The sequence below is a fragment of the Euprymna scolopes genome, chromosome 23 (genome assembly GCF_053919585.1).
Source record: "Euprymna scolopes isolate OS-2025 chromosome 23, ASM5391958v1, whole genome shotgun sequence".
Lineage (NCBI taxonomy): Eukaryota > Metazoa > Mollusca > Cephalopoda > Sepiida > Sepiolidae > Euprymna > Euprymna scolopes.
Window position 1 is genome coordinate 117,106,096 of NC_136504.1, and position 17,845 is coordinate 117,123,940.

General features: G+C 33.0%; 1 protein-coding gene across 1 annotated transcript in view; it reads right to left on the reverse strand.

The window, feature by feature from the left end:
• Positions 1–7,894, reverse strand: part of LOC145246158 (sodium- and chloride-dependent GABA transporter ine-like) — a 463,838-nt gene extending 455,944 nt beyond the window's left edge. Inside the window, exon 1 of the mRNA XM_080108026.1 lies at positions 7,736–7,894. The gene's annotated coding sequence lies outside the window, so the exon portion shown is untranslated. The remainder of the gene's footprint in view (positions 1–7,735) is intronic.
• Between the last annotated feature and the right edge of the window lie 9,951 nt (positions 7,895–17,845).

Sequence of the window (17,845 nt, forward strand, 5' to 3'; positions counted from 1 at the left end):
ATATCGGATCAGCTGATAAAGAATGCCAGCCAAATACGGAACTTCATTATTGTAAATTTTTTACTTTCTTTCCACCTTAACACTCACTTTTAAAATGATAACTTTTCAAGATTTTCGAGTATGCTGAAAACAAATATAACATCAAAATTTTCCGCAAACAAATAGTTTTCTGAATATTAAAAAAAAAAAGTTCAATATATTATTTTAAATAACTGTCAATGGCGTGTGTCATTCTTCACATGGGGAGGATGGGGAGTTTTGCGACACGCATGCGCCTTAGTACTTGTTCAGTTGAAAAAACTGAGCCGCCGATGAAAACAATGGATTACACTTTTTTTTTTCTTTTTTTTTTTATTCAATTTTCACCCCAAACAAGGCACAGTGCCACTTTGAAGCAGGGGGCTACTATTAGGGAATTAATTAGTGGGGTCATTATGAAGGGAGAAGAGTAGAAAGATGTTTGTTAACATTACACTTGAACTTCTGCATATCATTGCAGTTGGGAAAGCAGAATCCCGGAAGGGAGTTCCAAAGACCCGCAATGGCAATGCTCTCAATGTATCTATTCCAGTTCATATTCCCTGTAAACGTTAGGCCGAGGAGTTTAAAAGAAGTACTTTCAGGCAATGTGTTCTTGGCCATTGCTATTGGTGGTAGAGAAGGTTTCTTGTAGTTATTGAAGGGAACAAGCTTAGTCTTAGCAGCATTGAATGAGACCAACCATTTTTGTCCCCATTCCACTACGGATTGGAGGTCATCCTCTAGTGTTTCTGCCATTTTCTTGGATATGTGTTCATTTGTTTTCCCCTCATATCTGTTATAGAGAGTGGTGTCATCGGCAAATATACCCATCTCCGAAACAATATTATCAGGGAGGTCGTTTATGAATATCAGGAACAATAGAGGTCCAAGGATAGACCCCTGAGGCACTCCCGCATTTATGTCATATTGTTTGGATGTACGTCCGTCGAGGACAACTTTGATTTTTCTATTACTTAAGAAGGATTTAATTACGTTATGAATTCTTCCAGTGATTCCATATGATCTAATTTTCCTTAGAAGACCATCGTGCCATACCCTGTCAAAAGCCTTAGATATATCAAGGGCCACCGCTCTACCCTCCCCTGTTTTATCCAATGAACGGTATATACGTTCAGAAACTACAGTTAAGATATCTGCTGTTGAACGGGCTTGCCTGAATCCATATTGTTTGTCAGTCAAGAGTTTAGCAGCTGTTAGGTGCTGGACTAGGGCTTTATTAACTAAGGACTCAAATATTTTGGCGAAAAGCGGGAGGAGGCTAATGGGGCGATAATTTAGTGGGTCAGTTCTTTCACCAGAATTCTTGAAGACTGGTACCACAGAGGCGGTTTTCCAGCAGTCGGGAAAACAAGATTCGTTAAGGCATTTATTGTAAAGTTTGGACAGAACTGGAGCAACCTCGACACTTGATTAAAGATGTTAATATCCAGAAACTTACTTGTCTGTTCAAAATTTAAATGTGATATTCGTTTTCAGCATACATAAAACCTCTCTTAGTCGATATTTTAAAGTGGGATTAAAAAAAAAGTTTTAAAAAATTACCAATAAAAAGCAAACAGTTAACGCGATGTTTACGTTTGTATACTTTGACATTTAAAGTAATTTTGAAGCCTTTAAATTGTCGAATAGAAAGTAATTTCTGTCTAAAAGTAAAGGTCAAAAGTCAAATATTACGGTTCATGCGAGTGACTACACTATTGCACTTAAAGAGATCGTTCTCCGAGCGAGTCATTATTCAATAAAAGAACCCACAATGCCGTCAAATGTTCTCGAAATCTGGGGATGGGAATAGAATTTTTTTTTTTTTTTTTTTTTCATTTTCTTGCTCTGCACCATTTTCTTCAATCGACAATGATAGGTGTCAGGGCGTAATAGTTACACGCACGAGTTATTCTTCCCGAGCAACAGCAACACTGCGTTTACTCTATCTAGAGTATTAAATACTTTTAGATTAATATATAGGTGTTACGGAAGCATGAGCGACCCAGACCGGTGTCAGTTGAAAATAGTTTACTAACGTAAAATTGTCCCGCTTACCAGACCGGACTTCCTGTTTTAGTTTAACAGATTCAAACCATTGAAAAACGTTGTATTCTATTCCCTGCCCCCAATATATGAATAAAAATAATTTTTTTTTTAAATGCCAAAAAAACATTGTATTCTATTTTCGATTAATTTTTACGACGTGCTCCTGCGTATTATAAACACCCCAACCTCCCCATGTTAAGAACGGCTTTCGAGGTTGGGGAGGTGTTTATTCCAAAAGCCGTTCTTAACATGGGGAGGTTGGGGTGCTTATAATACGCTGGGGCATGTCGTAAAAATTGACCGTATTTTCTAAGAGTACAGTAGAACCCGGGATACAGTGGCAGTTCTTTCAGGTTACGATGTAGAATACGATGTTTCCCCGGCCCCTGGTTACGGTATTTGCCCCGCCTTACGGTGTTACTTATGTTATTTTATTATATACATGTGTATTATATACTGTACTATATTTTGTTACTAATTTTAATCCCGCATCCCGGGGTTCTACTGTAGTAATACTAAAACAGATCCAAACCATTGAATGAATGACATTGTAATTATAATTTTCGAAAATACCAAAATCAAAAACATTGTAGTTTATGCTTCTAATAAATATAAAACAATAAATATTTAATAAAGTAATATACTTTTATAATACTAAAACAAATTCAAAATATTGCAAAATATTTAAAAAAAAAAAAAAAAAAAAAAAAAAAAAACCGTAACGGAACGAAATTTAAATTTCCGTTCCATTCTTACAACCGTAAAAACACAGCATTCTCTGCAAGTTTTACCATAAAAACGTAACACCAATATATATATACAAGTTCCCAAATGTAATACTGTATTGTTTACTGTTATGGCTTCCTGGCAACAGTTTCTTCTCTAGTATACAACACTAACGAAACACACTGACGTTATTGCTCCCGGGTAATTCCAAGTTTCATTTATTGACGACGACGATAACCCGAAGAGAACATGGAGAAATGTTAAAATAAACTCCGGGAAATTGGCGTTTCTAAAATTCAAGAGAAATGATTCAGTAATTTCTTTCCAAATTACTACAAAATATTTAAAAGTCATTGTAAATATCGACCTCCATCCCTTGACGAAGTCTGTTTTAGTTGAATTATTTTTTTAATTTAAATCTTTTTCTGTCCAATGTAACATCGAATAAGAATAAGCTTTTGAGTGTGGCTTGTGTAGTTTGATTTTTATTTGAACAAAGAGAGGCAGACACAGCTTTCCAAAAGTAATGACTCCTATTTTTTTTTTTTTTTTTTACCACGCCCGAATGGATCAGAGGAGATCTGAAATTGCATTATGATAACTTATGCATTCATAGCCTAAAAGTTTGATCTCAGATACTGACGGTGTGAGATTCTAAGAAAGCAATCCTATCGTGGGCGTGCGCCAGAAGCAGAGATGCGTCGCGATGCGTCATTGAATGCATTGATGATGGTGGTGACTATGTGGAAAAATAAGTTCTAGAGCACAAAAGGTTGCTCGTTTTAACGGTACCACTCTTGTCTTCGTAGCTCTTCAACTTTGAGTTAAAAAAATATTATTGTATTATCGACCCCCTTAAAGAATCACTCCTGTCTCCAATCGTTGTGCGTTTTCGTATTGCCTCATTGGACTTAGGGTTAGTGTTGGGGTGAATTAATGAAAAATCGCTTTTTTTTTTTGTTTTGCTGGCTATAACTGAAAATGCCTCCCCCTCTTTTTAAGAGCCCGGCTCTTCAGTTTTTTTTATACCATTCTAGTCCAACATTAAGTACGGCTGGCAATACGAAAAATAAAATAAATATCGAATAGAGACACGAGTTGTTTTGTTCTGTAGAATTACTGGCGTATTCGGCTACTGGAGGAGATAATGCCAGGAAGGATGGCCTCCCAAAACTGAACAGAACAGATAAGCCATTCTGATGTCAGAGAACCTTTGATAAAGTGAAGTATTACTTTATTTGGGGTGCTTGTTTAGAATCCCACTTAATGAAAAAAAAATAAATAAATAAAATAAATAAATGGTGCTTCCGCGCTATTTTTTTTAAATCGTATTTTCAAGTTTAATTAAAGTTTTTTTTATTATTATTATTCAATTGTAAGGTTGAAGTATAGAATAGGTGCAAAACACCCTCCCCATGTTAAGAATGGCTTTTTAAATAATAACGTTATTATTTACGTCCGGATCACTCTCTGCACTAGTACCTAAATAAATATATATACAAATCTTTATGATGCAGTATGCACGCACTCGTCACGGAACGAGAATGTCATATTCCAAAAATCACGTAAATTGATCAAGTATTTGTTTTGCTCCGTTTTGTTTTTACTAAAATGTATGAAGACGCAAGAAGACAGGATTTCCATTTTGTTTTAAAATTCAAGTGCGGCAATTCAATTCGACTACCGCGATTTTGTTTGTATTAAAAATTGAAACTTCAATCGTTAACATAGATCGTTAAAAAAATATGCTCAATTTGCGTGATTTTTGGAACATGATATCTTGATTCCGCGACAAATACGTTCTTCATAAAGATTTTTCTGTCATTTTGTTTCTAAAAAAGGGTAATTCTAAATAATTACCCTTTTTTTAATGCTTTTAAAACTAAAGAAAACTAATATTTTAATGGTGCGACTGCGACACTGTTCTATAAAAGAACATTCGTTTATTTCTTGGATTATTTACATTACGTTTATTTCTAGGCGGTGTTCATAACGAACGAGCTTTATTTAAAAAAAAAAATCTTGTAGTTAAATAAAGTAACATTTAGCGTAAATTAATCAAAGTAAGATTTTAGAATGATGCCATCATTTTACAGGTGTTTCTTCTTCATCGCCAACCAAAAATGTCAGAACCTGTTAAGGAATTTTAGTCGCAGATGACACCATGACAGAAAAAAAAACGGAGGCTGACACGACACGCACGCCAATAGTATTTTGTAAAAAAATAAATAAATAAATTACTTTTCTATGATATTAAATTACGGGAAAATATTATTTTACCATAATAGTTGTATTTACGAAGAAAAACAATTTCAGATCGGGAAAGAATTCATCAATAAAAAAATAAATAAATGGTAAAGATTCTCCGGTTGTAACATTTTGAAAAGATGTCAAAAGTAAATAAAAAAATGTTCATATATATATATATATATATATATGCTAATGAACTTGATCCGCGCTATTTTTTAAATCGTATTTTCAAGTTTAAAGTTTTATGGGTTTTTTTTATTCAGTTGTAAGGTTAAAGTACAGAATAGGTACAAAACAATCTCCCCTCCCCATGTTAAGAATGGCTTTTTAAATAATAACGTTATTATTTCAGCACGGAGCAATAAGTGCATGAGTACCTGCATTATTAATATTTATTTTTACAAAAATATCTACATTAGGTACGTGCAAAAAAATGTCATTATGCGTGTCTGGTGGTGTTACCAGATCAGTTGTCTGAAAATAATGGCTTTCTGACCTAAAATGCACCAAATATTAATGTTATTGTTCCCCCCTTGCAAAACTCAATCATGTTCTGCAAAATCAAAAACAATTTTTCCTATACAAAAAAAAAAAAAAAAAAAAAAAAGAAACAAACCAAGCATCATGAATAAAAGTTTGAAGATAAACAATCTGAAGCAAAGCATAAAATCTCTTTCAAAATTACTTGATTTTAAACAACCAAAAAAAGGGGTTGATATGCCGAAAAAAAATCTTCGGGTAGGGTATTTAGGCATGTGTTCATACGGCAAATGTTAAGTTTCGTTTGTTTATTTTTAAGCTTTAAAAATCCTCAAACTAATATATATATATATATATATATATATATATATATATATATATATATGATGAAAATAATGGAAATAGTATTCCGACAAAATAGAGAAATAAAAAGGAGTAAACCGTATTATGTGTTCATCAACGTTTCGTCTTTATTTCGAGACTTCATCCAGAGGAAGTCTCGAAATAAAGACGAAACGTTGATGAACACATAATACGGTTTGTTCCTTTTTATTTCTCTCTCTCTCTCTCTATATATATATATATATATCAAAAGTAATAAATGATCAAGTAAAAATACTTGATATTTGGAAAATTATTATATTACACTAAATATGCTCTGGAACCCAATAAAAAGCATTCATTGAGCTTAGTTTTTTTTTTTTCGAAATTTATATAAAAAAAATTTCATTATAAAAAAACTTTATGAGAAAGATAAACCGAATACGTTTCTAGTAACTGAGTAACCTATAAAATGTATATATATTATTCAAAATAATAATATACGATTATTTCTATTAAAATAAATAAAATACGAATATTTACAGATTCGATTCAATCCCGAAACAAAAGTGTTCAATATTCGAGATTGAGCATTAATACACGGAGATTAAATAATGTAAATTTCCATTTTTTTTTTTTTTGTACGAATGCACTTATTGATCCGTGCTGAAATAATAACGTTATTTACAAAACCATTCTTAACATGGGGAGGGTGTTTTGTACCTATTCTATACTTCAACCTTACAATTGAAGAAAAAAAAACATAAAACTTTAATTAAACGTGGAAATACGATTTAAAAAATAACGCGGATCACTCTCTGCACTAGCACCTAATAACGTTATTATTTAAAAAGCCATTCTTAACATGGAGAGGGGAGATTGTTGTGTGTGTACCTATTCTGTACTTTAAACCTTACAATTGAATAATAAAAAAAAAAAAAAAAAACATATCGAAACTTTAATTAAACTTGAAAATACGATTTTTAAAAATAGCGCGGATCAGTAAGTGCATTAGCACCTTTTTTTTTAAACAAAATTTGTAAATGTTAATTTTCAACATTTAATTCGTTCGTGATTTATGAGATATATATATATATATATATATATAAACCATCGAACGAAGATTTAAATTTGTATCCATCGAGTTTCACCTTTATCTGTGTATGAAGTGTCATGTTTTCTTTCTTTTTGTCGTTTTTTTGTTTTGTTTTTCTAATGAATTTAACAAAACAACAAATCTATGTTAAATAAAAAATATTTTTTTAATTACAAATCAAAAAAAATAAGCGCTTAAAAAAAAAGTTTGGACACTAAAAACGTACACAACCAGTAATAGAATTGCAGTTGTCAGAGTGGTCGTTTTTTTGTTTTTTTTTACTATTAATTTATTTAAAAATAAACCTTAAAAAATGAAAATTCATAAAATGAATAATAAAAAAAATATTTTTTTAATACTCCAATTGCTAATTATACAATTCCATTCATTAAAATTATTTCTTTTTCATCTTTAAAGATTTGTTTGTCGGTTTCAATTTGTTTCGTTAGTAAAAAAAAAAAAAAAAACAATGGCTCGTTCACTAAACACTTGTTATATTTTAAGATTAAAAAAAAAAAAAAAGACAAAACTTTTTAAATATTTTTGTATGTGTGACATTTATATAAAACGCAAAAGCTTTCATAAAAAATAGAGTACATTTGACAAGACTTAACAACAAACCAAGATTAAACCACTACCAAAATAAGAAGATGCCCATGTGACCCTTTCGTGTTGTACTATAAGCAAAATCCGCGTTTCAGCTTTTAAAGGGGGGAGGCGCAAAACTTCTGCAAATGTCGCATTAATGTCTGGAGAAGAGTGTCGATTAAGTTATTTTTAAAAGAATCTTACCTGTAAAATGCCAGAAGACCATCAGATAAACGATAAATGTAAACATCCAGTAGTTAGAAGGTCCAGATAGAGAGAGAGAGTGAGCGCGATAAAAGCCGTCACTCTTGTAGTCGTCGTCGTCGTCGCCGCCGACGCTGCCTCAATCTTGCCGTCGTCGTCGTCATGATCCGTTTCTTTTTTTTTTTGTTGTTTTGTTTTGTTTTCAACTCTGACCTCAAAATTCAAACATTCTCATTTTTTATTTTTTATTTTTTGTGTCTTTATTTTTTTTTTGTTTTTTTACATGAATTGGTGCTTATTCCGATTGGCACTTATGACAGCATTTTTTTTTTTTTGGTAATTGTGGCCTGGTAGACCAACTCAAAATCTACCTTAAAAAACTTGTTTTCGTTGAGTTTTCGTGTGTGCTGAAAACGGATATCGCATTTAAAATTGGGGCCGACAACTAGTTTTCACGATACCGAAAAGATACTTTTCCGCATGTTTCAATGTTCTTTTTTTCCGTTTTTTTACATAGGTATCACCACTTATCAAGGCCCAAAGACCACTCGAGGATAAGGGCTAAGAGTGTGCAGTAGTCAATTGAATAATATAGTAATTGTTAGTAATGGAAATTCGGTAAATTTGTTAACTTAAGTGGAACGGCTCATCAAGAACTTGTTTACGTTGGACTTGAAGACAATCAGATTGTAGTCAGTTGGAAAGCAGGAAAATGGAAGACAATTCCACAGGCGTGCAGTTCTAAGAAAGAAACTTTGTTCATGGAATCTACGTTTAGGTTTAGACACAGATAAAGAGTTGGGAATTATTGATAGTGTTTTCAGCTAGACGAGTGTTTCTTGTGAAAGTTTGGTGAGGGGGGACCATAGATTGAAGCTCAGTCGAGCACTTGCCATGAAAATAACGATAAAGCAGAGACAAACTCGCAACATCTCTTCTGTGAGATAGAGGCTGCAGAGAAGAGAAAAGGACATCTCTTACGAGGCTACAAAGTCTATTTTGAAGGCAGGATGTCCTTTCTAGCAGCTCCTGCCCAAATGTGGCAACAGTACTTCATCCTTGGACGTACCTGACTCTTATATAGATAGAGAATTGCATCAGCAGTGAGATATCTACTGGATCGATAGAAGGATCCCACCATTTTTCCAGCGGCCTTGGCAACAGATTTAATGTACGTGTTCCATTTCAGATCAAGAGTAAAGGTCAAGCCCAGAAACTTGTCAAAACAAGAGGCCTCCGCAGACGAGACCCATTCATTTCAATTGATGCCAGATGTGGATTAGAGTGTTGATGATGTAAAGATAAAAGCTTGGTTTTAGATGCATTAAAAATAACCAGCCACTCCTTTACCCATTGTATCATGTGCTCAAGATCAGAGGAGAGAGAATTGGAGAGAACTTGGTCGTTTAAGGTCTTAGATGTGCTACCATAGATGGTAGTGTCATCAGCAGAAATATCTATGAATGATCTAAGGATATGATTTGGAAGATCATTGATGTAGATTAAGAAGAGAGTTGAGCCTAGGATGGAACCTTGAGGGTCTCCAGCATTAATACTATGAGCTTCTGATTTCTGCCCATCAACCACTACTCTTATGAACCTATCAGAGAGAAATAATTTAATAATTGAGAAGACATTTCCAGCTATACCGTAACTGGAGATCTTGTGAAGTAGACCTTTATGCCATACTCTATCAAAGGCCTTTGATACGTCAACAGCAACTGCCCTGGAAAGGAAGCTTCCATCAAGAGATTCGCTAATCCTATGAGATATAATCGTAAGCACATCTGCTGTAGATTTACCAGAACGGAAACCATATTGAATATCACTTAGAAGTTTATTTTTGCTAAGGTGGTAGACTACTTTTCTATTTAACACAGATTCCAGCAACTTACTCATGACGCACAGGAGACTTATTGGCCTGTACTGAGAGGGGGATGAGCGATCACCTGAATTTTTAAATACAGGGCATACTGATGAGATTTTCCAGGGTGATGGGAAGCAATTCTCCTTAAGACAACGTTTAAACAATTTTTTGTTTTGTTTTTAGCGGAGGGGGGGGGCTACTTTTTAGACAATCATATATGGTTTTGAAATTTTACCAATTGGATTTAGGGTTGGTAGTAAACAAAAAAAAAATATTAATATCCACAAAAATTAGAATGGCTCGGAAATGGACGATCATTTTACATTAAATTTATATGCGAAACTGATCCCCCAATCTAAATTCTAAAATAATTGGTTTTCTCTTTTTTTGTTGTTATTTTTATCCACTAAATATTCATTTGATTAATTAAATTCTTTCTTTAATTTTTAAAAGACAACACAAAGAAAGTTTTCTGTGTTCATATCAACTTTAATTTTCCAAATTGTTAAGAACGCTTTTGATTTTTGCTGTAATATTCTTCAAAATAAAGAAACGTTTCTTTAAAAAATGGCGGCCAAATTTTGAAAGGGAACATGTTTTGCATTGCACCGTTTTTTTTTTAACTGGGGTGAAAACGCATTGTTGAATTCGATGTCGAGCACTCGGAAGTGAACAACTACCAACTTCCGATATGGAAATCCTGTTGGAAATTAGATGCCTTCGCTATTACCACTCAATTTTATACAGCACGTCTTAGACTCTCGACATAATCAGTAGATAGATCATTGTGGTACCAATTCAGGCAATCACGAAATATTAAATCAACTCGTTTTAAATAATAAAAAATTTTTTCTTTTCTTTTTGGCCTGTAATAATTTTTTAGCGGACGTTGTCGAGAGCGCCCCGCCCCCGCCCCGGTGCGACTGCCCTGCTTCTAAATTCCATAATTTTCACTTTTTTTTTTTTTTTAACTTTTTTCTTGTTAATATCATCGATTACAGACTTAAGTTTCAGATTATAAAAAAAAAAATTGAAAAAAAAATGTTTATAACTTTTCACGTGGGGGTTCAGTTTTCAATTATAACGTTGTGCTAAATTGAACACGAACTTTGTGACCACGATGAATAGATGAGATGGATACATAAATAGATGAGAGTGGGAGGAGGGAAGGGGGGGTTAAAGAAATATTCCTTTTGTTTTTAACCCCTACCTTCCCGTTAACTTCAGAGAGAGTTGTCATTTTATTTTCATAGTGGTCACAAAGTTCGTGTTCAATTTAGTACAACGTTATAATTGAAAACTGAACCCACACGTGAAAAGTTATGATTTTTTTTTTTCAATTTTTTTTTTTTTTTATAATCTGAAACTTAAGTCTATAATCGAATCGATGATATTAACAGGAAAAAAGTAAAAAAAAAAAAAAAAAAAAAAAAAAGGTTTAAAAAAAAAGTGAAAATTGTGGAATTTAGAGGGGGGGGCACTCTCGACAACGTCCGCCAATTTTTTTTAAGATGTTTACTTGTCAGTCATGCCTTTTCAGATGCTAACACTTCACTTTAATTGCACTGAGAAAATTTTACGCTGGAAGGGAATTCTAACCTATCAAATTTATTTAAGACTAGCAGGACCCGTCTCTCGGCATTGCCCTGGAGGAATGTATATATTAATATAGCAGTACCTTTAACATACTACGTACATGTGTCACTATTTTCAGATTATAAAAAAAATTATTCAATCGGGAGATTCTATTTATCAAAAAGGAAGATTGTAGGTAATAACATACTACGAACATTAAATTATTAATATAGATACGCTAATTTAATGTTCGTAGTATGTTATCACCTTCTATCCTCCTTTTTAATAAATAGGATCTCCCGATCACTGAAGACGTGATGTAAAAAGAAAAAATATTTAAATTTAAAAAATGTTGTCGCTTTTGGGCCGTACATGAAACTAAAATATACCTTCTTGGTCTTCTGACTAGGATCCAAGGGTAGTATCTGCTCTATTTAAAGATGATGTCGTGACTCACAGTCTTTCTTTTATTGCCCCTCATCTTTCCCTTCCAAAGAAAGGGACAACTTGTGACCCTTCACCGCTAACACCAGGGCTTGCCTTTTTCGCTTCCCCTCCTTGACGTCAGACGTTTGCTGTAAGTTTTTCCTTTATTTCGTTTCCACATTGATCAATTTCTTACTTCCTATTTTGTTAGTATTTTGGACTTATTCAATTTCAACATATTTTTAAGCATTTACTGCTTTCTCCTTCCACACCAAGCTTCACGCTAATTCTGTTTTATTCTTTCTTTCTGTTTTCAGTTTTTACCTTCTTCATTTTTAATAAACCTGTTGATTAACGACAAACTGTCTTCAGAGTTTTGATTTTGGAGAAGTGTTTATACTTTCCGTCGTAAGACTTAAAACACTCTAGACAATGGAGCACGTAGTCTTTACAGGACCGAACAGATGGTATCATGATATTGTGGGGTTTCTGTTCGCACCAGACATCCATACAATGGAAATATGTTGCAAATTACTTAGATACATACTATTACGGTTTTAACAAAAGGGCTACAATAATATCACAGAGTCTCCATTCACGCTGAACGTCCACAGAATGTCCAGCAACAATATATTAGATCTGAAAGATGCCACTGTGGAATTTCCACAGGTCCCGCTAGTATAAAATAATAATTTAAGTTTTAAAAAAATATTCACTAAAATGGAATTTCCTACAAAAAAAAAAAAAAAATACTGCAAGTGGTCTCAGCAACGATAACAAGTGCAGGTTCTGCTACACAGAAATAGAGTGTGAGCTACTTGACATGCAGCTGTAAGATTCTGCTGGGGAACAGCTACCATGCAACAGAGTGTGTGAATATCTTCATTAGATCATCAGCAAACAGTTGAATATTGAATGTAGCAGCAAATCCTGATAATATCTATAATATAAATCTCACTTGTCTGTTTAAATGTATGTGTGCATGTATGTATTTATGTATGTATGTTTGTATGTCTGCCTAAAATTTTCGACAGGGGCAACGGATTATCATGAGATTGGTATCATTTTGAAGCCCAACCCTTTGGACGATAAATATAAAAAAATTGACCAAAAAAATTAATTCCTTCATCCTCAATTAGGCACTTTTCTACAGGAAGGGGTCGCTTTTTTTGCCGATATTTTCGAAAGTCATTATCTCTTTTCGATTGACTAGCCTTAATTTAAACCTTCACCACTTCAGGTTTGACGATGGACACAATGGCAAAGACGTCACGTTTTTTCTTTCACATTCTTTTCTTCCTTTGCAGTACGGATTCAAGCCTGCCTATTACAACTTTTTATTTTTGTTCAACACACACCTCCAAACACCCGAGCAACGCCGGGCACCCAGGCTAGTCTTCTATAATCTTCTTCTTTCATAATATAAATCTCAAACGTCTGTTAGTGTGTATGTTTGTATGTCTCACTAAAACTTTCAACACACACAACCAACATTGACAAAATTGGTGATGACCTCCAATCTTTAGTGCAATAGGGACAAAAAATGGATGGTCACATTCAATGCTGCCAAGACTAAACTTGTTTCCTTCAGTAATTGCAAGAAACTTTTTCTACCACCAATAGCAATGGCCAGAGACTCTTTATCTGAAAGTACATTTTTTAAACTCCTCGGCCTAACGTTCACAGGAAACATGAGTTGGAACAATTACATTGAGAACATTGCCAGGACCGCTGCGAAGAAGGTAGGTTCTCTCTACCGTGCTAGAAAGTTACTAACACCCGAAAGTATCCTGTACCTCTATAAGGCCACCATTCGCCCACGTATGGAGTATTGTTGTCATATTTGGGGTGGTGCATCTGCCACTAGTCTCTTGCTCCTAGACAAGGTTCAAAAGAGAATCGCCAACCTGATAGGTCCTGAACTGTACTCTAAGCTTCAACCTCTGTCCCATCAACGAAATGTAGCATCCCTCTGCCTGTTCTACAAGTACTTTTACGGTGAATGCTCCGACGAATTGCAAGCACTTGTACCCCCTCAACATAAATACCCCTGACAAACCCGACAAGCAGCTAAATCTCACCCCTTCACAGCAGAGATCCCTAGATGTAAGAGAGCCTTCTACTCTAATAGTTTCTTCCCCAGAACCGCTAAACTTTGGAACTCCTTTCCGAGTTCCTGCTTCCCCAACTGTACTGACATGCAGAAGTTCAAGTGTAATGTGAACCGACATCTTGCTGCCCAACTCCCTAACTCCTTACATAGTACCCCTGTACCTTATGTCCCTGATAGTAGCCCCCTACATCAAAGTGGCAATGTGCTTTGTTTGGAGTGAAAATGCAATAAAAACAAAAATAAATAAATTTGAAAGCTCAATCTCTTGGCCGGCGAATATCCAAAAAATTGGCAAAAAACATTAATTCTTTCACTCTCACCCGCGTCACTTATGCCTTGCAATGACTAAGCTTAATTTGAATGCCAGCAACATTGTATGGTACAGTGGGCGCGACAACTAAACTGTTCACTTTTTTTTCACTTCCTTTTCCTCTTAGCGTTTTTTTAAACTCACACAGGTACTCGTTGTTATTTACATTTTTTAGGGGGTTGGTTAATTTTTTTTTGTTTGAAACAAATTTTTTTAGGGCTCCTTTGATTAATACCCTTACCATAAAACCTCTCCACACCCGGGCAACGCCAAGTACCCTCGATAATATATCAGACAGAACAGTTGGAAATAAGTCATACATCATCCACTGTGACTATTCAATTCCTATAGTTACGTACCTAGAAAATAGAGATATTAGTGATATGGGACAAGGAGAAAGAAGCAACCCTAGTAGAAGTTAATGTCCCCAATTATACTGAGTTAAACATAGCTGAGAAATACCAAGGTTTTATATACAATATGAAAAGAAACCGGAATCTTAGGAAGATATCCATCATTCCGTTAATTATAGAAGCAGCCGAACTCATGAAAAAGAATTTCAAAAACTATCTAATATACCTGGTGAACCAAGTGCAAAAGAGATACAAACAATTGCACTTAAAAGGACAGTTAGAACCTTTAAAAAGTGTCTCAGGATGAATGTATGAGTTAATGGATGAATCCTAGTATCCGGTAGAATGCCCCATCCCTAACTAGTAGGAAATGATAAATTTTCTTTTTTAAATAAATAAATAAAACTTAATTTAGGATGCGGTTCTGCATAATATCATAAATTATGTTCGGATTATAAGTTTGTGAGTTTATTGTCAAAGTCAGAATTGAAGTTTCATTTCTAACCATAACTTAATTAAGAAGAAAATCATTAGAAGAGTATTCCATATGGTTGTGGTTTCCTCAGACAAATTTGCCAGTCAGTCGCATTATTTGGATTCTTCAGACTACTGTTTTCATCTTGAATATTATTTACACAGCATTTCGGTCAATGTGATCTCCGACCTTCTTCAGGTGTATCTTGTTGAACTCATGAATCTTTCTGTCAAACACAGAAATGTACACAGAATTTTGAACGGAACCTTTTATTTAATGCATGGGAGTAGATAGTAATATATATTAGTGTTGGGACGATTAATTGGAATCAGAATCGAGAATTGGAAAAATTGGAACTTTTGGGGATATTGTAATCAGAAAAATTTGTGCTTATTTTCTGATGCTCAAAACGATTCCTTTAATTACCTTTTTTTTTTTTAATCTGATTTTTTGTTAAACAAAATCTTCTACTGCTGTTATTAATAATCAAGTAATAAATAAAGCTAAGATCTATAGATCAACCCACACAAGTGTGTTTTAGGTTTAAGAAAATATCTGCACATTTAACATGTGTTTTTACAGAAGTCGGGAAAAAATAACAATTTGATAGTAAAATATTTAGAGATTTATAAAGAATCGGAATCGATAATTATATCAGAATCAAAAATTTAGTATGGAATTAGTAATTGTATCAGAATCGGGAAAAATACTGGAATAGTCCCATCACTAATATATATATATATATATATATATATATATATATATATATATATATATATATAATGATTGCTGCATCTTTCCAGATGATCGCCGTCACATTGAGTTCTCCCAATCTTGTCATTCATGCCATCTCAGATTACTCTGCACTCCCGCCGCAGATTTGCACATTTTGAAGCAGATGTGACATACAAATTGAGCAATTTCCACTGAGTTGACTTCCTCTGGAGGTTGAAGGGTATTCATATGAACAAACACATGTCTTCTCAAACCAGCAGTAGACTTGCAAACTTTGCTGCATGTTAAACAGATCGTTTGGTTCGGACTAATAGGTGCAAAGTTGACCTGAACAGGAATTTTGTGCGACTTAAGGTGATTGACGTAGCCAGCTTTTGACAAAAGCACTCGTTCACAAGCACAAAGGTTAAGGGTGAGGTAACCCTGACAGAAACCTCCAGAAAACAAAAATTGCTTAAAATTATTTATTGGACAAAATAAACATTTACTAACGCTTATTTATTTGGAAAAAATTGCTTAAATTGATTTATTGGACAAAAAAAAAACATTTGCTAACATTTATTTATTTAAAAAAAAAATTGCTTAAAATCATTTATTGGACAAAAAAACATTTGCTAACATTTATTTATTTATTTAAAAAACAAAAATTGCTTAAAATGATTTATTGGACAAAAAAACATTTGCTAACATTTATTTATTTGAAAATAAATTGCTTAAATTGATTTATTGGACAAAAAAAACATTTGCTAACATTTATTTATTTGAAAAACAAAAATTGCTTAAAATTATTTATTGGACAAAAAAACATTTACTAACGATTATTTATTTGAAAACAAAATACGTCAATTTATTTATTGGACAAAAAAACATTTGTTAACATTTATTTATTTAAAAAACAAAAATTGCTTAAAATTATTTATTGGATAAAAAAAACATTTGCTAACATTTATTTATTTTAAAAAAATTGTTTAAATTGATTTATTGGACAAAAAACATTTGCTAACATTTATTTATTTGAAAAACAAAAATTGCTTAAAATTATTTATTGGACAAAATAAACATTTACTAATGCTTATTTATTTGAAAAAAAAATGCTTGAATTTATTTATTGGACAAAAAAACATTTGCTAACATTTATTTATTGGAAAAACAAAAATTGCTTAAATTGATTTATTGGACACACAAAAAAACATTTGCTAACATTTATTTATTTGAAAAACAAAAATTGCTTAAAATTATTTATTGGACAAAAAACATTTGCTAACATTTATTTATTTGAAAAACAAAAATTGCTTAAATTGATTTATTGGACACAAAAAAAAAACATTTGCTAACATTTATTTATTTAAAAAAAATTGCTTAAAATTATTTATTGGACAAAAAAAACATTTGCTAACATTTATTTATTTGAAAAACAAAAATTGCTTAAAATTATTTATTGGACAAAAAACATTTGCTAACATTTATTTATTTGAAAAACAAAAATTGCTTAAAATTATTTATTGGACAAAAAAACATTTGCTAACACTTTTTATACGAAAAAAAAATTTGCAAAAAGTTACTTATTTGACACCAAGAAATACACCTTTTCTTCACACAGTTAATAAAAATTAAAAACCAAAATAAGTTTATGGTTCCTAAATATTGTTCTAGAATTATCCACAAGTGGATAAAGTACTTATGAAATTCAGTTGCAAAAGTTACATTCCTAAATCAATCCTCAGTGTGGTCAACCAAAAATTACAATTGTGAATTATTTAAGACTTCTACCCAGCTGATGGACTGAGAGTATGCTACTTCCATGGATTAAATAAAGAATTGTATTCGAAAGTCTATGCAGATTCTTGAGTTCAACAGAAAGATTCTCCAAGTTTGACAAAATAGACCTGAAGAAGGCCAGAAGTTATATCAATCGAAACGTTGCACAAATAATCTTCAAAATGAGAACAATAGTCTTGAATCTAATCAATACAAATAATCAATCCTCATCTAAAAAATTCAGAACCGTTGCTAATTAGTCTTATATATTTTGTAAAAGTTTCATGTTGAGTTGAGGCAATCAGAAGCTTGTTGGAGATCACCATCTTGTAGTACTATGGAAGCTCAGTTCTCCACAGGCGGATACACACACACACACAAACAGAGGACCTTAAGGTAAACACGATTATTGCCTTTTAACTCTGGTAACACCATGCCTTGCCACCAGGGGGCGATACAGCCAATTTTGTATATTTTACTCTCTTTTCGCTAGACTCT